At 43.3% G+C, this 24,328-nt stretch overlaps 1 protein-coding gene across 4 annotated transcripts in view; it reads left to right on the top strand.

The window, feature by feature from the left end:
• The window catches only part of CHST9 (carbohydrate sulfotransferase 9), a 266,354-nt gene that overhangs the window by 129,149 nt on the left and 112,877 nt on the right, over positions 1-24,328 (top strand). Inside the window, exon 1 of one of the 4 annotated variants that reach the window (XM_005279997.4) lies at positions 15,236-15,780. The exons of 2 other annotated variants lie outside the window; for them this stretch is intronic. The gene's annotated coding sequence lies outside the window, so the exon portion shown is untranslated. Of the gene's footprint in view, positions 1-15,235; positions 15,781-24,328 lie in introns of those variants that run through there. One more of the 4 variants, XM_024105470.3, reaches the window with a different exon arrangement.

Raw genomic sequence — 24,328 nt, 5'->3', positions numbered from 1 at the left:
TGCACTGACATGAGCAGAAAATGAAAAGAAACTGGTGTCAGGAATGTACATAATGCAAAATCTGATGTCAGTGAAAGAGAATAAGAGAACTCAATAAAAAAATCCTGTTACTTTAATCCACTGTTTGAAGTTTAAATAGGATTTCATCAGTGCTACTCTTTACAGATGACCTGGAAATCAAAACAAAAACAAAAACCCACAAACAAACAAAACACAAAATGTATTTGTAAAACTGCAAAGGTGTTTGCCTACAAAAAATTGAACATTATATTTTGACTACATTTGAGAAAATTGCAGTAGAAAGTGTCCAGTTAATGGGGTATCTATAGTGCCCAAAGCTTCTATTGAGGACATTCATGGTTAACCTGGGCCCACATCCATCAGAAATAAAAACAAACAGTGATGTTTAACTTACAAATCTATGGTCATTGCTACATTATAGGATGTGCATTTTTATTCCACTTCAAGGAATAAGATTTATGTTAAAAATGCAAATTTATCTCGAAATAAGTGTCAGTGTTTGCTCCAATGATTGTAAAGCTTTTCCAATGTTTAGCTGAACTTTTAGCTTTTAGCAACTAGTATTCACAAAACCAGCAAAAGTAGTAAGTAAAAACATTTTCCTTTACTCCTTAACTGCTTTTGCAAATAAGGGATTTATCTTAATATTACAAAGCAACAGAGACAGTAAAGCCTTGTTGTGTCCAAGGTTTGGTGAAACTCCCAAACTGAGTTTAAGTTTACAAAACTAGCTTGAGTAGGTGAACCTTTCTCCCCACCATCCCCTCTTCCTATTATCTGGATAGTATTAAGGCACCCATCACAGTCGGTGATATATGAGCACTAAAATAAATTAAACACATTCAAATAAAATGAGCACACATGCTTAAATAAAACACTCAGTCTGGAAGGTCTCAATTCAGGAAAGCACAAATAAGTCCTTTTGGGTATTAAATATGTGGGTATTAAGCACATGATTTCCTGGATAAGGATGGAGTGAGGCACATTCTTAAGTGCTTTCATGAACTGGGGTCATACTGCATTTTCCTCCCTTTCCTCGTGTAGCATTGTGAGGGTGTGAGTGGTAAATGTTATGTTTTCTCTATGGACAGTTATTGGAGGAGGAAAGCTATGGGTCAGGTGTTTTATTCTGAAGATAGAGCAATGCAGAATCATTATACTGTCTGGCAGAGGGGGAGTTCATTAGTCATGGGTCTGCTGCCAAGAAAACCTACAATACAAGGGGGCTCAGACAGTTCCAGCACTTCTGATGAATGCAGCTGTTGTGGTAGGTCACGGAAAGGCAGATGGTGTTTGAGATAGCTGGACCCCAGGCCACTGAGGCCTTTGAAGAGGGGGGCCTTACGTTGGATTCATTAATGGACAGAGAACCATTGCAGCATCAGAGCAAAGGGTGATGTTTCTTTAATCACTCTTTGCTGCTCTGAAAGCAAGCTGCTGCACATATCAACTAGAGCTGCTTCATGGCATTCACTTTCAGCTCCTGATACATCATGCTCCAACAGTTGATGCTGCAGGAAATACATAGCCAGGTTTGCATTTGACAGAAAGGGACAGAGCTGAAAATGGTAGAAAACGTTTCTGGCAGCCAGCACTGTCTCTACATGGAGCTGAAGACTGAACTACCCCATCAGTGGGCCAGCTCTTCAAAATCTTCTCCTCTTTGCCACCAGCATCACCTCCGTCTTGCCCAGACTTAGGCCTTGTCTACACTTCAGCGGAAATTCGATCTAAGCTACGCAATTTGAGTTGTGTGAATAGCATAACTCAAATCAACGTAGCTTAGATCTACTTATGCGATGTCGATGGGAGACGCTCTCCCATCGACGACTCTTACTCTTCTCGATCTGGTGGAGTACAGGAGTTGACGGGAGAGCAATCTGCGGTCGATTTAGCGGGTCTTCACTAGATCTGCTAAATCGACTGCCGATGCATCGATCACTGCTCCTCGATCCCCAGTAAGTGTAGATAAGCAAGTGCTTAGAATATCTTGTTGTAGCACTGGGAAAGCTAGCTAGTAATGATGGCTGTGTTTGCTATGAAGGAGATATGGAGTCTAGTATCAATGCATGCTCCTGGCACTTAAGTGCCTTTTGTCTCACAATCTCTCCTAGGAATTTTGAATATATCAGGACATGCACAGGACTGAGCCAATATGGAATTCCAGACAACACTCTGAGGTCTGTCTGAGACAATAGGGTGCAATCCTGTCTGTCCCTGTCAGATTTCAGGCAAATCAGAAACACATCATGGCCAACTTTGTCAGAGGTGAGGGTGGGGATGGGGGCACACAGGATCACATGCTGCCCTCCCCCAGCTTTCTCCCAGGGTTTATATATTTTTTTTGTGGGGAGTGGGTTCAAAATATGTGAGTGCACCATATTTCAAAACAGACATCAGCAATAGCGAGCTGCGCCCCCTTTGCCCTCCCCCTTTGCAGGCCTGGCTCACGCTGGCACTGACCCACAGCGACCCTCCAGCCAGGCCAACGGGCCCCATGTGGGGGGCAAATTCCACACCTGCCCAAGGATTGCAGGGCTGGGCCTTCCAGGGGGTCACTGCTGGCTTATGTGGCCAGCTGCCTGCCCCATGTGGCCAGCTGCCTGCCCCAGTGTTTGTTTGGGTCTCACACAGAGACCCGGGGGGTGGAGGGATTTAACCAGGGCCACAGCGTGGCTAATGTGCAGGAGTCCCCAGGTGGGGGGGACCTTGGAAGCCCTGGCTGGAAAGCACCCACCCTCCAGGGGCTCAGGGCAGGGCTGCCCCACCCTGCACATAGGTTTCCTGTTGACTCAGAGTCGGCCCCGCTCGGTCACATGGTGCTGCCAGGCCCAATCCCTGCACAGAAGCTGGCAGAGCTGAGCCAGTCAACTGACCTTGGAAGCTGGGCGAGGTGAGCTGTGAGCTGCACCCTGTAGGGCGAGGCAGGAGCAACAACTGGGCACTGCAGCGAGGGGCCACTGCTTTCCAAAAGGGGAGACTGAGGCCAAGATAAGGGCTGCCGGGGTGGGGGGCATGATTCAAGTTGTTTGGGGGGCAGCTGAACCTTGAAGTTGTGTCCCCCCTACTATCAACAATTAGGTGTCACCTCTGAACTCTGTCAAACCCTGTTGACAGATCTAATGATTTTGCTAATGTAGCTAGTCTACTGTTCATAGCTAAAAGGAGGTGATTCACTAAAACAATTGGTGCTGTCTCAGTGCTATATCCTGGTCTGAAATCGAGCTGTGAGAGAGTCTAGGAAGTTGGCAGAAATCAGTTGTTAAAGTTTCCCCTTGGTTTTGCACCATCCAGAGTGATTCAAATTTTTTGTTCAACTTCTAGCGAAAGGGAAGTCTGTACTATGAATTATAGGCAGCGTAAAAAAACCTCAAACAAAATTAAAAAACCTTCTAAACTTAGGCTAGCACAAACACATGTCCTATATAAGGCGCACATACTTCGATTCTTCACTGGGTTGCACCTTGTGCAGTCACTTACCCCAGTGTGAAGTGGATGTAGAATGACAGAGTTATCCACCCACTTTGCCACATGGAAATGACTACACAAAGGACCAGGCAATTGAGAATCAGGCCCATTGTATTTATATTTTCATTCGCAATTCTCTCTTCCTGTCTCTGCTCCTCTACACAGTCTATTTTTTCATTCTACCTAGTCTCTGTTTTTGCACTGGAATTTCCCTCTCTACTTAGGGTTGCCTATATTGGACATATTCCTGGAGGTTTCATCACATGACATAACCTTTAATTAAAATTTAATTTTTATTTCCTGGAGGCTCCAGGACAATTCCTGGAGGCTTGGCAACCCTATCTGTACTACTCTTCCCCCCCACCAGTCCCATAGTGTATGCAAGCCCAAAAACATCGTAGGTTTGAATTAACCTTTTGAAGCTAAGTTCTTTGAGTGGGTTCAAAATGTTATCATTTCTAGTAAGCAATGTAAACATTCACCACGTAAGATGATCCTGTCTGGATAACCAAACAATATAATCTTTTATTGCATTTGGTCTTCTTCAGAGGAATTTCGAATTTTATGTGTGACTTCAGGGCAGCTGCTGGACTGTCATGCCTTCATATTTTTGCCCTGCTTTTATTCCCAGTATTTAGAGCGTTTCAGATGGCAGTGGAATCCTAATGCGGGAATTACATATTTAATGGTGCAGTGTCTTCATTCAACAGATTGAGAGTCACTTTATAGGCACACTGCTCCACATATCACATTGTCCCCCCTACATCCATCTATAAAGTCACCTTGTCAACAGGTATAGAATCAGCATAGAATTTAACTTACTATCTAGAGTGCTGCTGGAGTGAGAGAATTTGGTGTGTCTGGCTGTGATGGGGCTTAACCCCCATCACCTGTAAGGCAAGAGAAAGAATCCCAAATAGTCATGCTCTACACATGGGGAGCGAGGGTGAGTAACTAATTGCCTCCTAGTCGTCTTATAAGAAGATGGGGGGAGCTCCATAGGGGAGAGACTATAGAGGACATAGGTCTTTCTGGTGGAGATAAGCATTGGGATAGGGTTTAACAGTGAGGTAATAATGGAGGAAGACTGCTACAGGAACAGGTCATTCTTCTGCAGGGAAAGGCCAGAGTCAACAATGGAATTATAGTGAAGCCTGAGGGGGCAGAAGGGCACTAGGTTGAAAACTTGTTTGGACTTTGTGTTACCCAGAAGACGTTTAGATTTGTAACAGCCAGAGGGCAAGTCAAGAGAAGAGGCAGTCTGAGAGGCCACTGTAGGTCTAAAGGAGAAAAGGACCCTGTGTAGTATTGTGACCAGAGATATGGAGGTGCTGCAAGGTGAGGACATGCTACTATATGGACATACAGGGGACATGTAATGACTAAAGGGCATATACAGATTTTACTGCCTTTAGTAATTGTGTAAAAGATAAAACTTTTTTTTAATCTGCGTAATGCATTAGTGCAGTCAGTTGTAGCTGAGAAATGCAGAGTCCACATCTATGGTGGAGATGATCTGTTAAAATGTTCCTTCAACCAAAATGAAAAGGCATGCATGAAGAACAACAAGGAGTCTGGTGGCACCTTAAAGACTAACAGATTTATTTGGGCATAAGCTTTCGTGGGTAAAAACCTCACTTCTTCAGATGCAAGTTGTTGTTGTTAAGTGAGGTTTTTACCCATGAAAGCTTATGCCCAAATAAATCTGTTAGTCTTTAAGGTGCCACCAGACTCCTTGTTGTTTTTGTAGATACAGACTAACACGGCTACCCCCGATACTTGACATGCATGAAGAATGTTTCTGCTGAGGTTTTCAAGAATGCTTTTTACAGTATTTAATCCAACCATTTTAGAAGTTCATGTGTTTAACTCTGTGTGATCACTAACAGCACTGGTAGATGAAACACTAAAAGAACTATCTCTGATTCTTTGCAATATGCACTAAAACTACACACTAGTCCTTCTAAGGACATTACAGGAAGCTAAGATTATGGTATTTTGGAAGGTATTTTTTGGAAAACAAAGATAAACATTTCCTTTTCCCAGAACACACACTAGAGAATTCTAGTGGGGCCCAGGTCTTACAATGAAATTCAAAAGCACTAGGAAATCAGTCCTTATTTTGAGCTTCCTGGGGGAAATGAATGAGCCCTGGTTTTCAATTGAACTTTTACCTAGTTTTGCAAATGAAGACAAAGGGTATTGGCGACTTTAGGATGATTCTGGTCGACTCAAGCCTTCTTTCAAAAGAAAGCCTCCTTATCCTAGATAAGGAATCCAATTCCTAACTTAAAAGTTTTTGGGGGCTGAGGTAGAGGTCTTGAAACCTCACTTTTAAGGAGAAAAGAGGAGCCCTGGTGAAGCTGCTACCTCCCAGTCTTCACAAGGACTCCCTTGGACTCTCCTTGGGAGAGGACTCCCTCCCCGCTACTAAAACAATGGGGCATTCCCTGCTTCAGAATACCATATTCTGGGCATAATTTAGGTCTCTAGCCACAGTCCTGCTGGGACTGTTTCCATCCCTGTTGCAGAAGGCAGGGCAGTAGCTATCATTTTTCGTCTGAAGAAGAGCCTTCTAGGACTGTAGGGCAGTAGACATATCAACCTAAAGAACAGAGACCGGGATGGAGGCATTTGAGGCCTCCTTAGGAAAGTGGAGCCCATTAGATTAGTCTATCCACACAACTATTTGATCGGAAAGCTTTCAGGCATTTTAAATATGAAGCTTTCTCAACTGAAAAGAGCAAACCTCATTTGATTCAATAGGTATCTTTGAATGAGCAGACAACAGCAGTTCTTGCTGAGAGGCTTTGATGGCCCCTTCAGTATGTGAATTAATGGGTGAATATTTTTTAGGCTGAAGTGCTATTGAGCTGGATGTCCCTACTGCTATAGCATTGCTTGACAGAGTCAAATTTTAGGCTTTTGACTGAGAAAGGAAGAGGTATTTCACTTGGTCTATTTTATCATGCAATATCTCTGAAAAGGGGATTCTTGTGGGACTTACCTTTTGTGCACACTTATTAACCACCGACAAACAACAAAAGAAAACAAATAGATTTATATTCTACTTAGACTAACTGAAAACCTAACACTCAAGGAATCTTTAAAAGAGAAATAAAACTTTGATTTACAGTGTGAGTCTTGAAGCAGAGTACACCACCAGATTCACGTTTCCTCACTCAGGGCTTGTCTATCTTGGATGGGGGAAATCAACACTATTAATGTAGCTATGCTGGTGCACGTGCACCAGTGCAGCGTCTACATTGGGTAAAACTCAGCTTGCATCCATGTGACTTATCCTGGTGATTTGCTGGAGTAAACTCCACTGGAGAAGGATCAGGCCCTACAGACACATTTTCCAATCATGGTTGCTACTCGAGTCAAAGATTTCAATGTTTTTAAAAAATGTGTGACGCCTTTGGGATTTTATATATATGTAGATGGTTGTGTTAGGGAATATCTGAACCTGCTTTGCTGAAAACATCTCAATTAAAACCGGGGCTATCCGGCAGGCTCAATTAAGGTTAGTGCTTTGCTACAGCAAGTCTCAGATCCTGTGACTTCTGAGATTTGGAGGAGGGGGAGTGAGCCAGAGCTTACATAGCTGATAGTGTTAAGTAGCAGCAGCTATGGCTTTCTTTGTGCACTAGCAGGAAGCCCAACCTTCCTCACTTCTGCTGCTGTGGGGCTGATCTGGCAGTCTACTCAAACAGCAGTTTTAAATAGGTTTTAACAGGTTTTTATTGCAAAACAATTGCTATTTTCATATTAAATAATTTGATCTGTAAATTTGGCAGGTTTCACTGCATTTGTGGTTTTTGCCTTTCTTCTGTGACCAGACCATGATTTCATATTGTTTGCCATGGCAAACCATTAGCTCTATGCATTGCTATCCAGCAACTGGATCACTACTACTTTCAGAAAGTGATATTTTCTTTTAATGATTTAGATCAGGGGTCGGCAACCTTTCAGAAATGGTGTGTCGAGTCTTCATTTATTCACCCTAATTTAAGGTTTCCCGTGCCAGTAATACATTTTAACATTTTTAGAAGGTCTCTTTCTATAAGTCTCTATAAGATATAACTAAACTATTGTTATATATAAAGTAAATAAGGTTTTTAAAATGTTTAAGAAGCTTCATTTAAAATTAAGTTAAAATGCAGAGCCCCCCAGACCGGTGGTCAGGACCCAGGCAGTGTGAGTGCCACTGAAAAATCAGCTCGCGTGCCGCCTTTGGCACGCGTGCCATAGGTTGCCTACCCCTGATTTAGATGCTATCTCGAAGACTGCACCATGCTGGCAAGAAAATAGTTTATTTTGAGTTATGAAAGTTGTCTCCCACAACTCCAGATGACTCAGACAGCCTGCAACCACCCTTTCCTATTTGTTTCTCTTCTGCCACGTGCCAGGCTTCAAAAGGGTACTGACTGGATTAGGAAGGGCAGAGACCATGTACATGCAGTGTCTAATCTGGGGAAGATTCTTCAGCCCACAGCTGGAATATAGCCCCTGTGTTGTAACGTGTAGGGGTAGTGTGGTATAAGCTAAGTAAACTTCTAAAGTTGCAAAACAAAATGTTCCTTTTCGTTATGGGACAATTAATCTCCTCCCTTTTCTTTGAAAAGTCACTGGGCCTGACATAGTTTACAGATATAACTTTAATCAGGTGAGGACCGTGGCCTTTAAAGGCTTGTCTACACTACAGATGCTGTAGTGTGGTAACATGTACACTTGGTACAATGATGGGGTTTTTCCACAGCTGTAGTTAATCCACCCCCTCAAGAGGCAATAGCTAGATTGATAGAAGAATTCTCTCAACCTATGGTGTCTATAGCGGGACTTAAGTCTGCTTAACTGCATCTCTCTTTTTTTACACCCCTGCGTGATGTAGCTAGGTCAACCTTAGTTTTAGGTGTAGAACGGGTCTGAGATCAGTAGATACTTCTCCAGGTAAATCAAAGTTATTGCATTCAGGGGTTATCTTTGATAACTACTAGAAGAAATTTGAGTAAACCCCATTAGAATCTTTCAATTAGTCTGTGTTGTCCCAGGAACCTGTAGCCCAACATGTTTATTGTTTTGTTCCAAAATGTAAGTGGACAATGCAACCAATTGAAATTTTCTCTGTAGTTTTTGCTAGGGAGTATGGCTACCCTAACATCAGATGCCTGCCAAGTTAATTAGGAAGAGGCTCTGAACCCAAGAAAAGTGGCAGGGAGCCTACATGCACATGTGTTGTGGGGTCCTGCTGACATTAAACCGACTGCCCAACTGGTGTATGTACATTTGAGCCACGGCAATAGTGATGCCTGTGATAGTCTGTACCCCCATTACGGAACTATGATACTTTGTACAAAATGTGTGCATTGTGAGGTATCATCTGAAAACTCATAATATGCTGATCATTATCATCCTGGTGAAACGTGTGGCAATGTTGCATGCAAGGTTATAGGATTCCTCTGTATGGTATTACTAGACATGTTCCAAATCTGGGGGGAGCAGCCACAAACCAGTTCCTCAGAGACAAAAGGCTAGCCAATGTCTCAGTCAGCTGTCCACACAATCAAATGGATCAAGTGGTCATTCTTTGGCAGGAAAGAGGATGTGGGTGAAAATCTACATCTTGACAAAGAAACAGCTGGGGGACCCCCATACACACAGACTTTTCATCTCCTGAACCTCAGCTGGAGATGATTTTCAAAGAAGAGGAACTATACAAGGAGAAAGGAGGTGCCCCAAATGATTCCTCCCTTTCTCTCAACCCATGGCCTCCACAACACCTGAAGAACAAAAGAAACTGCTTTGGATTGGAGGAGGAATCCTGACTGAAAGGAATTCAGCCAGTAAGACCACTGAAGCATGTGGTGAGAGGATGACAGTTTTGGTAGAGATGTTTTGATCGAACCAACACGTACAAGGTAATGGGTGGTAGCAAACCATGTCAGGGGGCAGTAACTAACTATGTCAGAAGGGCAATACATTACTTGTTTGTATCGGTGTATAAAATGGAGTCTCAGAGGGAGTGTCTTTGGCCAGCCAAGAGGGAATGGAAAGTCCCACCATTCACTGAGCTGAGTCCGTTGCAATGGGTATATATGTGTTAGTGTATCTGTAACCATTGAGCCAGGGCATTAGGACCATCCTTTGTTGACCATAAATCTGACCGAGTGCCTTTGCTTCTGAAACAGGTCTTGTGTTCTCATTGGGCAGTTTGATCGAGGTTTGCTGTGCCAACTATCTGCGCAGAGTTGTGACAACACACAGAGAGAACACATACGCAGCCAACATCTGCTGGGTCATCACTTAAAATCTACCTATTTGTAGTTAATAAACTTGTTCTATTGATTTATCTAAACCAGTGTGTTTAGACTGAAGTGTTTGGGAAACTCCATTTGGGATAACAGGATTTGTGCATGTCATTTTCTGTTCATAAAACAATGGACTTTATATGAGCTTGTGTTGTCCAGGAGAGGGCTGGGCAATACAAGACATACATTTCTGGGGGAAAGTCTGGGACTAGGAATTTACTGGTGTTGCCCTGCAGTGTAATTCATGAGTGGCTGGCTGTACATACATGTAGTGTCCCCTCTCCACCCGGTTACCTTCTTTAATGCCAATCTGCTTACAGGTTTTGATGGACAGATCTGGGTTCTTCTGGATCCCGCCACCCACTCAGCAGGGTGTATCTTCTTTATTTTTTCCTATGAGTTTATTTGGTGGTGCCTCCACCCCCCTCGCTCCTTCCTGGCATGGTCACCAGGGCAGCTTGGGAGGAAAATTCTAATCACAGGATAATCCCCACTTATTTGCCAGATAGTTGGAAACTTCCAAGAAATAACAAACACATGCAATATATTCAACACAATAACTATATTAAACAGGAGACAACTATAACAGGGTAAAACACTGTTGTTAGGGTCACCGGTACCCACGCTGCTAATACCTGTGACTTTCCCCAGTTATGTGACTTGATGTAGCGAATGTAAGATTAGTGTCCCGTTGGGGCCCTTGATGACCTATGACAGGGGTTCTCAGACTTTTGTACTGGTGACCCCTTTCACACAGCAAGCCTCTGAGTGCAACCCCCCTTATACATTAAAAACACTTAATATATTTAACACCATTATAAATGCTGGAGGCAAAGCGGGGTTTGGGGTGGAGGCTGACAGCTCACGACCCCCATGTAATAACCTCGCAACCCCCTGAGGGGTCCTCACCTCCAGTTTGAGAACCCCTGACCTATGACAACAAAATTCTTCTCTGCAGAGGTTTAGCAGTGTGGCTGACTGGGTTATAGCCCAATGGACTCACAAGTGAGAGAAGGTGGTAAATCCCTCCATAGGTTTAATATGCAGCAGGTTGTAAAATCCCCAAACCCTTACTCCCGGATTGAGGACACAGTTCAGGGAGTAGGGGGTCCCCAAAACAAATTCCCTGACTGACTAACTAAAAGATGGTGCACTCACAAACTCCATGAATTATCCTCAGGTTCAGATATGACTCTGGACTCCTCAGTCACTGCAGAGGGGCTGATCTCTGCTGGCGGGGATCTTCTTCAAGCAGGAATCAGGCTGCTTCGGTCCCAGGATTTCCCCTCACCACAAATGGGTGCAGGGCTCAAGGTGCAGGTTACACAACTATACTAAGATCCAAACTCTAGTCTCCTAGCCCAGCGTCCAGACACACACACAGCAGGCAGCAGCCCTGAACTAGCAGGCAGAGCAGAGCTGACCATGTGGTTACTGGTCTTACCTAGGGAGCTGGAGGGCGAACCCAGCCTGGCTGGGGAAGTTTCCCAGCAAACTCTACAAACTGGGAATTATCAGTGGAGAAGGAAAAGCCCAGCTGAGGGATCTTGCTTTCAGGTCTGTAGAGGCCAGTTCTCAGGGGGAACCCTGCGTGCAGGCCTGGGACTCACCAGCTCCCCACACAGCCAGTCCTGCCCTTGCCCTGACTGGCTCCAGACTGACTCCAAAATGGCTTCTCCCCTTTCCTGAACTCCCTGGGAGGGGCATCTCACTCCCTAGTGTTTTTTTGTTTGTTTGTTTGTTTTTGTTTTTGATTGACAAAATATATTATTATTATTATATTTCAGTATATCATGTTAACAATGCAAATTGGGATGAAATAATCCCCATTTCCAATTTTACATATGTCAGAGTTACTGTTAATAATGATATGTCATTTTGGAAGAATGTAGGGTCTGGACCTGTAAGGTGCTCAGCACCTGCAATTCCAGTTGAAAGCAATGGAAGATAAGGATGTTCAGAACACTCCAGAGAAGCTCAGCGCTTCACAGGATTAGGCATTTTGGAATAGGATGGTAAGAAATTTAATTCTACATTATTTTAAATTGTTTTGACTTTTTATTTTTGGACAGCACATGATGATAGAACATTTTTAGATTATAGTAATGACTATGAGCTACAGCCTTTACATGTTTACACAAAGTAATGGATTCTGAGGTTGAAATTCTTCCCCTTCCCACACAAACCTGTAATCAGACTTTGTATAGGGAATTCCATACTGACTGGACAGAAGGAATTCTACTTCTATCATCAGACAGATCATTGTGCTACAACACAGACCATCAGCAGTTGCTATGTTAAGCTTATGGCTTGGAAAAGTTGCTGCTTTATCTGTGTTCTCCCCACACATGAGCTATGGGTCATTGAATCCAGGATCCCCACACTCATCCATCTATCTTAGATACATCACAATCCTCCTTTCGATGACAGCATTATTTGGAGCTGGCATGGAATATCCCTCTGTGGTGTGCTGGCAATTGGACCTCCCTCTGCATGGCTATCTTGCCCATGTCTATCCTCAGGCAGCACAACTGTAAATGGTATGGATTGTCTGGACTGCCATTCAAGCTTCCAGGGCTGGAGTGAATTTCACCCTAAATAAGCACCGTACCTACTGCTAAAGGATCCACCCGCAGCCTAAGAGGAGGATCTACAGGACCTGAAAACCAACTGATTTCAGGGGACAACTGATGAAATAACAGGGATAGGAGTGCGGTCACAGGGTCAACAGAAGGGAACCTGACGGGGATACTGAGCAGAGAACCCCGGACAACGCCCACTGCTCCTCAAAGGCGTCAAGGGAGCCAGTGGACGCCGCCGTGGAGAAAAGTGCAGCCAGAAACGTAACAGAATATTCGTGAGGAGCTGGTATAGGGGCTGCAACCTAGTGCACTCCAAGTAAACGTGCGCCAGGGTCTCCCTCACGCCGCAGAAGGGGCAGGTGTCCGGGACAGGTGTAAATCGCGCCAAATACATACCCGTGCTCACGGCCCTATGAAGGAGCCGCCATCTGATATCCCAGACTCTGAGTTTGCCTTGGCTCCCCTTCCCTACCAGGGATCGTGTGCCTCACCCCTGAGCTGTCAGCAGACAGAGCCCCAGGAATCTTGGTAATCTCCTTGTGGGTTATATACAGTATAGCTGGGAGTGATTTACATGCTGGGGGCTGTGTGTGAGTGGACGGTGAATGGTAGCTCTCACAGCAAAGTAGTGCAAAAGGCAATCCAGGTTGGAGAACTGAGCTGTTCATCAGCCCAGATTATATTCTGGGTAATGTCACAATGGCTTTAAGGAGTACGTGTGGCAGCATGGAAGACTTTCTATAACCACCAGAAAAAATGCTGATTCCATTGTTGGCTTTAAGAAACAGGCGAGACTTCATTGCGGCAGAGTCAAGAAACCGCCTAGGTCTTCTGTGAGCTAGTAGCCTCCATTGTGAACTAAGACTAAAGAAATCCATGAGATAAAAGGGGGACTGGAAGTTGAGAGGTTATACCACCATCTTCTGCCATTGTCTGCTCACACAACACAAGCTAAGCAGAATCAGCATGTTCGTTCTTGTATGGGAAATCCCCAAGGAACATATGTGTACAAAATATAAAAATGCTGTGGCCATTTAATGTCCCATGATTCTTTTTATATTAAATTGGTATTATCTCTGGAGTCCTGGCTAAATTCTATTTTAGAATGCTTGTTTAGAATGTTAGCATGTTCCCCTAGCTAAATCCCTCTGGAAACTTCAATTGCAAAAAATTACATTTGGTTGTCTTGAGTTGCTTTGTGATGTTCAACCGTTGTTTCACTCCAAGATTGGTGTTAAAATGATCCTGGGACACCATCTGTAGCTAAACAGGGCAAACAATGAAAGGATACATTACTGTTACTCTATGGAGGGGTTATGCCTGTAAGTGAGTGATGGGACTGAGTGTCAGTGAGTAGTTAGCAAATTAAATGCTGGAGTAATTCTAGGAGCAAGGTAGTATAGCGTTTTAAATTCAGCTGGAGCTATCTGGAGTAGAGTTGCAGTAAATATTTTCAACCCCCCTGAAGTTCTTACAGTATGTTGGGGGAGGAGGCTGTGGGGAGCTCTGGGAAATACTCTAAGAATTTAAGCCCTATACTTCAGTAAAATGCTTAAAGGGGAGGGAGGTGAAGACTAGTGTTTGGGGCACAGGTCTGGGAATTTGGACCTATTGAGTGCTGATTCTGGCTCTAACAATAGTTCACTATGTGGTCTTAAGAAAATTGTCATTTTGCCTCAATTTCCTTGTCTGTCAAATGGGATACTACTACTTGCCTGCATCTCAGGGCTATTTTGAGAATGTTAGATAATCTTTGCAATGCATTTTGAACATGTAAAGTGCTATATTGGTGTTAATTAAGGTATTTACTGTGGATTATAATCCCTAAAGTCTTTTGCACTGAATTCTATTACCCACTGCTGCAATCTTTAACCAGTGTTACTCATATTACCGGCCCTAGCAGCTTACTGTATGTGCCACAACCTTTATCTGGATTTATACACACTGGTTTGATATTGCTGGGGAGTCAACCTAGGTTTGTCCAAACAAAACCTGTAGGATGTTGGTGGGGATGCCATTTAAATAAAGAACTATATGGATTTTGCAAACAAACTTGTCCTGCTACCCTTATCGTTCTCATTTACCAACCTTAGGTGTGGGTTTTTTACAAGCTGATTCTCATGCAGTGCAGGGGGTGCGGGGTCCAGGGCAGAAGTGATGAATCCATCACTTCTGGGACTGACCTGTCACTTCCAGGACTGACCATGCCGGCCCACAGGGCCCCTCAAAGCATGGGACCTGGAGCGGTTGCCCCAATTCGCTGTATCCAAGGGAGGGCTCTGGCTAGCAGGGAAACTGATTGAGTTGAATGGGGCTTTATAGGACTGACTGTATGGACTGGCTTGTTGGAATGTAATCCTGGGCTGGTCCCTGTTAGGTCAAACTGGCCTTCAGTTTAGATTTTATACTGAAAGGTTTATTTTTAAACTTCAGACCAATACAAATATCTCCACTCCAGTTTTGTATGCAGTGTAGTTGTACAGAAGACTAGAGAAACGTGGTTTAGATAATATCTCTTATTGAAACAACTTCTACTGGTGAGAGAAACTGGGAGGACTGGTCCCTTATATGTGCTAACTACTTAAGCTAAACATTCTGTTCCACCTTGGAGTTAGCTGTGAAGCTGGATGTTTCTTTCCCACACCTGAAGAAGAGCTTTGTATGGCTCCCAAAGCTTGTCTCTCTCACCCCCCAGAAGTTGGTCCAATAACAGATCTAACCTCACCCACCTTGTCTCTCCATGCCGTTTTAAAAAGCGTCAGGCTCAAACCAAGGGCAAACCGTTTCTACTGCAGAGTTTGCAAGTCAGACCTTGTAGTGGTGGTGCTGGGAACAGGAAAGAGAGACTGACCACACAGACGCAGGGGAAACTGCTAGTTCCAAACTAGGGGAGAGCAACGGCGACTTCTCAGAGGCTTCCGTTGTTAATTACCTGGTGTGTTGATGTTGATCACGTGGGTGAAGAAATGTGTAATGATTTCTAAGCCCTAATAAGCTCGCTCTCTGGGTTAATTAACGACGTGCCCCCTGCAGGAGTGGGGGCTTGGACAGTAGGTAAATGAAGAAGTGAGTAGTGGAAGGCAAGCTCTGGCAGGACCGCGAGGAAGGAGGTGAGTGCCCCGCACGTGGAGCTGGGGAAGACGGGCCGGCGGCGCGGGGCAGCCCTTGCAGCTGGGCGTGGCTGTCCCTTAGGCCGGCGAGGGGGTGATTGTTCTGCCTTCCTCGATCAGCTCTGCGGGGGCAGAGGCTGGGCTGACTCGGCGTGCGGGGTTCCAGCCTCCGCTGCCCTGGGAGCTCTAGCTATAGAGGGAGCAGGGGAGGCTGCGAAGTTTCTGCTGGGACCTGAGCTCCGGCCGGCGGAGATCCCATGACCAGGGAAGCTCGCAGCTCGACTTGCGGTAAGTGCCCTCTGCAGTAGAAGGTGGGTATGGGGGCTGCTTGCTGCGTTTGTCCGGGGCGGGAGATAGACACGTTCTCAGCTCAGGTGACTTTGTCTCTGTGTAGTTATCCATGAAATGCGCTCGACTCTTCCCCACCAGGCTCCCTAAACCTGGGCTCTGCACACAGCGAAATTACCCCGTCTCTGCCTTCCGCCTGTGTGCCTGCCACTAGCTCTGCATGGGGCCAGGGTTTGCCGGGAGCTTTGGGACAGCTCGGACGCGGTTCCGATCTCTCTCCCCCATAGAAAATCTCTATTGATCTCTCGAGAGCCTGGGTGGTTCTGCCTGGGGTACCAAAGGATTCAAGGGTGAAATGTCAGTGCTCCTATAATGCAACTTCAGTCCCTTTCCAAGGCTGGAATGAAGGTTTGTTGTTGAGGTTTAAACTAACTTTCCCCCCCCCCCCCCATCTTGTCTTAAAAGTTATTCATTCACATCCGTTTATTTTCAATCTATTTGTGGTGATGGCTTTCACTAGCTGCCCTTGAACTTTTAGGTCCTGATCCAAAGCTCATTTGAGGTCATCAGGGGGAAAATTTCCACAGACTTCAGTGGGTTTTTGGATGAGCCCCATAATAATTTAGTGGGTTCCTCAGTTTCTCAGTGAATGAAGATATGTAGAGAGTACCTCAGAAACCAGACAATTTATCCAAATCTTTATGTAAACTTACCTTCTGGTTCCTTGAATGATTAAGTAGTATCGTCACATAACTGGTGTTGTATAATACTATAGATCACATGACAACTTTTGAGTTCAGTTTTGCTGTTTCCCTTACAGTTTTGTTCAGTGTATGCAAATAATGTATATCATTGTCATTTTAAATGTAACTAAATTCTATTATGTATTTTAGTGGCACTCAAGTGGCAACTCGGCAATGGAAAAACACTTCAAAAAATCTTCATGGGAATAATAAAGGAAAGTGAGATGGATTGGTTTAGTGGGTTTTTGGGGGGAGAGAAGGGAGCAGAAGGAAGACTTGTTTGGGTTTTTTTAGGGACATCAATGTGTTATGGACAAATTATGTCATTAAGAAGTTAAAGAGACTCTGTAGCTATGTTACTTTATTCTGTGACAAGTGAACTGAGTGGAAAGGTACAAACCTCCTACCTTTCTACTGATTGACTTGGGGGGGGGGGGGGGGCAAATATTGTTGCACAGCAGAAACCTAGAATTCAGGACCTGGGTTCAAAAATAAAAGATTAGGTAGTGTTGTTCCCTGGACAGTTTTTTGGGCAGCAGAGTGAGTGATTGGGGCAAAAAGCAAGTCATCTTGGCATACTAATACCACTTTGATTCACTGCAGTCAATAAACAAGTTCCCCTATTTGAATGTAGAGAAATTATTAGACAAAAAGCAAAATCTTTTATCTAGTTATATACACACACACTCCAATCCTGCAAATGTTTAAACATGTTTTTGACTTCATGCGTGCTAATCCCATTGCCTAAACTTAAGTATTTGTAAAAGTGCTTGCAGGATTGGAGCCTCAGGTGATTTTAAGCAAGCATGTGTCTTTATTACTGCTCTACCTCCCACGTTCCCTCCTATTGTTTATTACACTTCCTTGTGTCTTGCCATAAATTTAACTGTAAGATCTGCAAGGCAGAGATTAAGCTGTTTGATGATTATTTACAGCATCTACCCAATTCCCCTAATCATGATTGAAGAAGAAAGTACTGCTTTCTTTGCTTATCACTGCCCCCTCTTCCTTTACCTAGTCCCTGTAGGAAAGGAAGAAAAATCTCATGAAATGAGACAAATAATTTTCTCTCCTGAAATGATTTTTGCTTGTTTACTGATTGATTAATGTGAATTCCTTATATATGAAGCATTTAAGGGGTAGGTGCCATAATACACTGAGACTGCAAAATCGTATCCCAAAGATAGGGTAAATAGGAGCACATAGTTTACCTTCTGTATACCATTCATCCTATACAATATATGGCATGGTATAAAATGCAATAATAACAAGGCATAATTGCTAAAACAGTATTAAGGTTTACACTGTAATAAGGAGAAGTGAAATAGAAAAATGCTAAATATGTGTGCAACTGGGCTGAGCTGAGCTTGCTCTGGTAATGTTTGTATTTGGAATTTCCTGGGTGTTCTTGAAGCCTTAATGTTTTTCAAGCTGTGGGGATTGGAGGGGTTTTGTTTGTGTGGTTTTGCTTGTGTTGTGTGTGTTTGTTTTGTTTTTTTTTGCTTTACTCTTTCAAGTGACTTGGAATTGTCATTTGAAGATCCATTTTTATTTCAAAGTCCACATCAAATGTGGAACTTTACAACTCAAGCTTTTTTTCTTCATCTTGAGCTCTATGAAAGTTATGTTGGCTTCCTTACTCACAATATAATATTGCTGGTAATAAGGGTTCTGAAAGCCAAATGATGCCTTCAGTTACATTCGGGTATGGCTGTATTACAATTGGTCTAGCAATTTGAAGAAGTGTTGATGTCCGCTTTCTTCTCCACCCCCCTCATACTTCTGCCTCCACTGGGTTCCCATGCAATCAAAATGGCTGCCATGTACCTGTACTATTTGACGGCTTTACTGCCTTTTAGTTCAATGTCTCTAATTGGCAGTTGTGCAAAAAAAAATTTTTTTTAAATCCGGCTCTTGAAGAGAAACGTATGCCTGCAACTGAATCGACACCTTGGCGCTAAAGAGACTCCACAGAACATAAAAAGGAGTATGAGCATGAAAGGTGAGAAACAGAAGCCTAAATCATCCAATATGTAAAAGAAATCCTCAAAATTCCTCACTTTTTTTATATTCCAGGAGAGGTAGGTGATACAAGTCCAATGGCTGAAAGGTGCAAATTTTGAACAACGAAGGTAATTAACACCAAGTGTCACGGTGGATTCTCCATCGCTGGAAACTTTAAAATCAAGATTGGTTCTTTTAGAAAGATGTGCTCTTACTGAACTTGAAGCAGTAACTAATTCAGGAGATTACTTATGAATTTATACATATGTATGTAATACTGTTATACAGGAGGCCTGACTAGATGATGATCTATGAACCCCTTAAAATTTGGATCCTTAAACAGGAACCTTTTTTAAATCCGGTATCCTGTTTTGCTTACCCACAGTGCACTCTGTCCACATGCAGCACTTGTTGCAAACTTTGCAGTGTCTGTGAGCTATTGCATCTATCCCAGAGTGCTCAGCTAGGTTCTGGGAGCAGGAAAATTAGCAATGGTGAATAGTGCACATGTTCACAATTTAAATTTGTTCCAATGACTGATAAGAATAGCTCTGTCCAGTATGAGGAACCACGTGTGTTTATGAAGGGCTATTGCTATAAACTTCCACTTTAAGTTGCTATGGTAGAGTGTCAGCACCTTCCTCCCACCTGTGTTCCTGGAGGTCTGGCATATGACCTTTTGAGTTTTCATAGTTGAAAAGGTGAGGAGCTGGATTTCTTTTTCTACTTTTAATTCCTTCAGTAACTTTAGTTCCTTGGTTCTTGTTGCTGAATTAACAGCTTTTTAACTTCTTGTTTCTAGGATACAGAGAAGGAGAGAGGCTGGGCCAGTGTCCAGGACGACATCCCTCCATGGAGGCCAGAAAGTTCTCCCCAGCATGCCACAGCACTACAATGGAGTCACTAAGAGAGACACTGTTCTTTGGGGAAGGCTAGGGAAAAAATGAGTGTGTGCTGGGGGATTATGAAGAGGTAAGTGGCTTCATCTGTGGTATGGGGGGTTGTGATAGCTCTACTAGGTATCTTTCAAGTAATGACTCTGTTCTGTTTTCTGTTTTTAGGAGCGTGTGAGGAACCACTGAGGTAGTGGGTGGACATCTGTGGCAATGACCAGTAAAATAAATGCACAGGGAGTGGATTGTCTCTGTGTCTGTCCATCTCTCTAATGGTTAATCTTCGTCCTTTTCTGTTTTTCAGGAGAATACCAAGGAGAAAGGGGGCAGGGGGAGGGAAGACAGTGTTTCCAAACTTCTGTAGTTTACTATTTTAAGTTTCTTTCACTCTGTTTTTGTGTTGATTTTGATTTTTGGGGTTGTGAGGTGCAGTTATAGGGAGGTTTGAAAGTAGGAGTTACTCAGCTGCTCTATGCTCTGGCTACCACCAGATTTTCATGTGGACTTGCATGCTAGGAATCAAAAAAGCGATATGAGTGTCAAATATCTCTAGTGCAGACAGAACTGGGAAGTGCCACGTAGTTCCAGGACAAGAGTGTTGCTTAAGGGAAAGAGTGAGGACCGAATAAAGTGGGATTATTTAGAAGTTGTGGCAGAGGCATCAGGAGCTGCTTTCCCTCATTTCTGTGGGTCCTGGTGCCCAGAGTATTTTACCAGGTGGTGCTTATCCTGCAATGGGATGTACTTCTCTGGATTAGACCTAAAATCTGAAGGAAGGAAAAGTAAAATGACTGTATGCTAATGGAGTGGGAGGTTTCTTGATAAAGATGACAATGTTACTAAATACTTTTGGTCTTAAAAGAACTTGAAATATTAAAAGTTAATGAATATGGGCTCAGGCTCACTATAAAATTTCTAAGCTCTCATTTCAAACTCAGTAACTGAAAACTTGTTGCTGATTACCCCTGAAGTTCAGTGCTGAAAACTGATATGTGCACTTTTGTTCTTCTAGCTTTCTGTCTCGCTTATAGATCTGAGCAACATGTGGTTATGTCTCCTAGGCCTCTAATGTCTAAACTTTTTGGTATGTATCTTATGGAATTCCTCCATAACTGCCTTTATTGAAGTCAGTGGGGCAGATTGTGACCCTGTTGATCTGTGCAGGAGGGGTTTGCCACTACCGGGTGAGTGCTGCAGTTGAGGAGTGCTGGTATGGAAATACCGGAAGGGTCATAACATACCAGTCTGGGTCCCCAAAAGGGTGCTGGGATGGCATCCTGGAGCATTCTGGCAGGACTTGAGTATGGTTAGCCAGACTTGGATCATCCCTCCTTTGTGCAGAAGTGGGGTTTGGGGGCTCCCATGGCACTATCTCACCCATTTCCCCCTCCACCTTTCTTGGATCTTGCAGAGCCCCAAACCTATGTATCCAAGGGTTTGCTTGGAGAGTCAGATTGGGCTGAAGGAAAAGTGGAGTTGGCTTGGGGGGGAAAAGGGGCACAAGTCTCTCAGTTGCATTAACATTACCCCATAGCCTCCACTCCCAAGATTGCCTGGAGTAGTTGAGGTCGGGGGGGAGTCCCTGATAGTATATTTCCACTGGAGCCACATGGTCAAGGAATTATGAATAGAGGATGACCTGGAGTTACAGCTAGTGGGGACACAAGCTCCACACAGATGGCTCCACTGATGTTAGAGTAAGCTTTGTCATGGGGGAGGAGCAACCCTCCCATCCCCTCAGCAAGCAGTGGGGGCTAATCTCTGAGGTAATCCTTCCAGAGAGTCCCTCTTTGTTGGGGGGGGTGGGGGGGAAGAGAGTTGTCCCCCTCTTGCACTTTTTAATGCCAAAGGGGATAATCTGTCACAGTGTCGTTGTGGCTGCTTAAAATGTTCTGCAGTAGATTTGTAGACGCAGAGATTTTATTTTAACTACCGCTCTGATTTTTCATCTATAGATTATAAATCATTGAGTTAACTAAATTGCACTAATTATTCAAGCTAGGCAGTTTTAAAATTGTATAATGTAGCTGTAAGGCTCTGTTCACTGTGCACATAATAGTCTGATCTGTGCTGTCTGAAGTGAAACTTGGCCTAAACATGAACACACACAATTTAAAACAACTCAATTGTAGTGAGCTCTCAATAAGGAGATGATTGTACTGACTTTAATTGATACTGTTCTTGTAAGATGGGTATATTCCTAACATACCGTGACTAATACTAATTTGTGTAATTTCTCTCTCCCGCCCCAGCTTTCTTCCACAAATAAAAAAATATAGGGGAGTGCATCCTGAGGTTTCGCTAAAGAAAACAATGTGGAATTTACACCATCAAAGCAGAAATTGTCCCCCTAGCAAGATGTTTGCTTTTCTTATTAATGGACTACCTTAGTCTGGCATCATCGGAAATAATACTAGATATCTTCCTACATGATTGAACTGTAAGGGTTGTACTGGCAGCACAAGCCATTTGGAGGCACACTTTCACCTAAGGCGCCTAATAAAGTGTTTCTCGTAACCCCCAAATATTGCATTAATTCCCAAGTAAAGTTTGATTCCAGCCACTCCCGTATGATCAGAGAAAAAAGGACTGGAAAGAGAAGCAAGAAAACTGCACATGTTTGGTTGTGAGAGAAATTCCCATTCAGTGCATGTATTCAGGTTGTTTGACTTTATTGTAATAAGACACACACAGCTATGCATCCCCAGTAACTTTACCAAAAAGCTCAGGGTCTGGTAAATGCTAGAGAACAAAGTTCTTACCATTATGCCTTCAGACTTGCTGAGTATCAAAAAATGCTACTTGTTTTGTTCTGAGTTCTTATCCAAACAAATATCAATGTTATGTAAATAACTTAGCTTTCTGTGGGCGACTGAATTAATTGTTTCTCCTTCTAACCAGAAAGGGATCCCAACTCTGTGAAGCAGGAATGCTTCACAATCTTTTTGTCAGCTAATCCTATGGATATGAATATAGCCACTAAAACAAGTGTGCTGAAGTTCAGGTACAGGGAGTGACAACAATAAGTAGGCTTGAGAACACTGGGAGCACCATGGGGAAAGGGGTTGAATGAGAAGAGACTCCTAGTTAAAAGAATGGAGGAGTTGGATCCTACCTCCCCCACCGTTCTCGAAGCAGTTCAATGCTCCCTCCTTTATATTCAGCATGTTTAGTGTGGTTTCTCCTTCCACCAGTTTCTTACTACTACTCATAGCCAGGCATTGTACCATATCGGTAACCGGAAGTGGAAATAGCTTCCATAGTAGGAGATGACAGCTCTGCATGTTAGTTAACCAGAAAGGAATACTATGACTAAAGCTACTTAATTGCCTTCCTACAGTGTTCCATGTCTGAACTAGTTGTTTCATGACGTATACAAAAAAAATCAGCCAGAGCGTAAGTTCAAAATGGTGTCTGTCACACTTGTGTCTAGGCGTCTACATTCTTCATAGGTATAATGCAGAAAATGGCAAATATGACATTGAAATATAGTTTAAATTTAAAGTAACAGGTTTGCAAGCACTTTTCAGTGTACTTTACAAAGTATTTTAATTAGGGTTGTCAAGTGATACAAAAATCACTATTAATCGCACTATTAATCACACTTTTAATAGAAAACCATTTATTTAAATGTTTTTGGATGTTTTCTACATTTTCAAATGTATTGACTTCTATTACAACACAGAATACAAAGTATACAGTGCTCACTTTATATTTTTTTATTACAAATATTTGCATGGTAAAAAAACAAAAGAAATCGTATAGTTCAATTCACTTAATATAAGGGTACATCTACACTACAGGGGGGAGTCGATTTAAGATACGCAAATTCAGCTACGTGAATAGTGTAGCTGAATTCGACGTATCGCAGCCGACTTACCCCGTTGTGAGGACGGCGGCAAAATCAACTTCTGCGGCTTTCTGTCGGCGGCGCTTACTACCACCTCCGCTGGTGGAGTAAGAGCGCCGATTTGGGGATCGATTGTCGCGTCCCAACGGGACGCGATAAATCGATCCCGGAGAGGTCGATTTCTACCCGCCGATTCAGGCGGGTAGTATAGACCTAGCCTAAGTACTGTAGTGCAATCTCTTTAGAATGAAAGTTGAACTTACAAATGTAGGTTCTAAAGTTTTACATTTTTATTTTTGAATGCAGTTATTTTTTGTATATAATTCTACAAGTCAACTCAGTCCTACTTCAGCTAATCGCTCAAACAAGTTTGGTTACAATTTGCAGAAGGTAATGCTGCCCATGTCTTGTTTACAATGTCACCTGAAAATGAGAACAGGCGTTCGCATGGCACTGTTGTAGGAGGTGTCGCAAGATATTTACGTTCCAGAGGTGCTAAAGATTCATATGTCCCTTAATGCCTCAACCACCATTCCAGGATGCATGTGTCCATGCTGATGATGGGTTCTGCTCGATAACGATCCAAAGCAGAGTGGACCGACGCATGTTCATTTTCATCATCTGAGTCATGCCACCAGCAGAAAGTTGATTTTCTTTTTTGGTGGTTCGGGTTCTGTAGTTTCTGCATCGGAGTGTTGCTCTTTTAAGACTTCTAAAAGCATTCTCCACACCTTTTCCCCCTCAGATTTTGGAAGGCACTTCAGATTCTTAAACCTTGGGTCAAGTGCTTAGAAATCTATCCTTAGAAATCTCACATTGGTCCTTTTTTTGTGTTTTGTCAAATCTGCTGTGAAAGTGTTCTTAAAACGAACATGTGCTGGGTCATCCTCCAAGACTGCTATAACATGAAATATAGGGCAGAATGCAGGTAAAACAGAACAGGAGGCATACAATTCTCCCCCAAGGAGTTCAATCACAAATTTAATTAATGCATTATTTTTTTTTAACGCGCATCATCAGCATGGAAGCATGTCTTGTGGAACGGTGGCCAAAGCATG

This window comes from Chrysemys picta, chromosome 2 (genome assembly GCF_011386835.1).
Source record: "Chrysemys picta bellii isolate R12L10 chromosome 2, ASM1138683v2, whole genome shotgun sequence".
NCBI lineage: Eukaryota > Metazoa > Chordata > Testudines > Emydidae > Chrysemys > Chrysemys picta.
The sequence above is the reverse complement of the archived record's forward strand: the minus strand, read 5'-3'. Positions and strand labels throughout refer to the sequence as shown.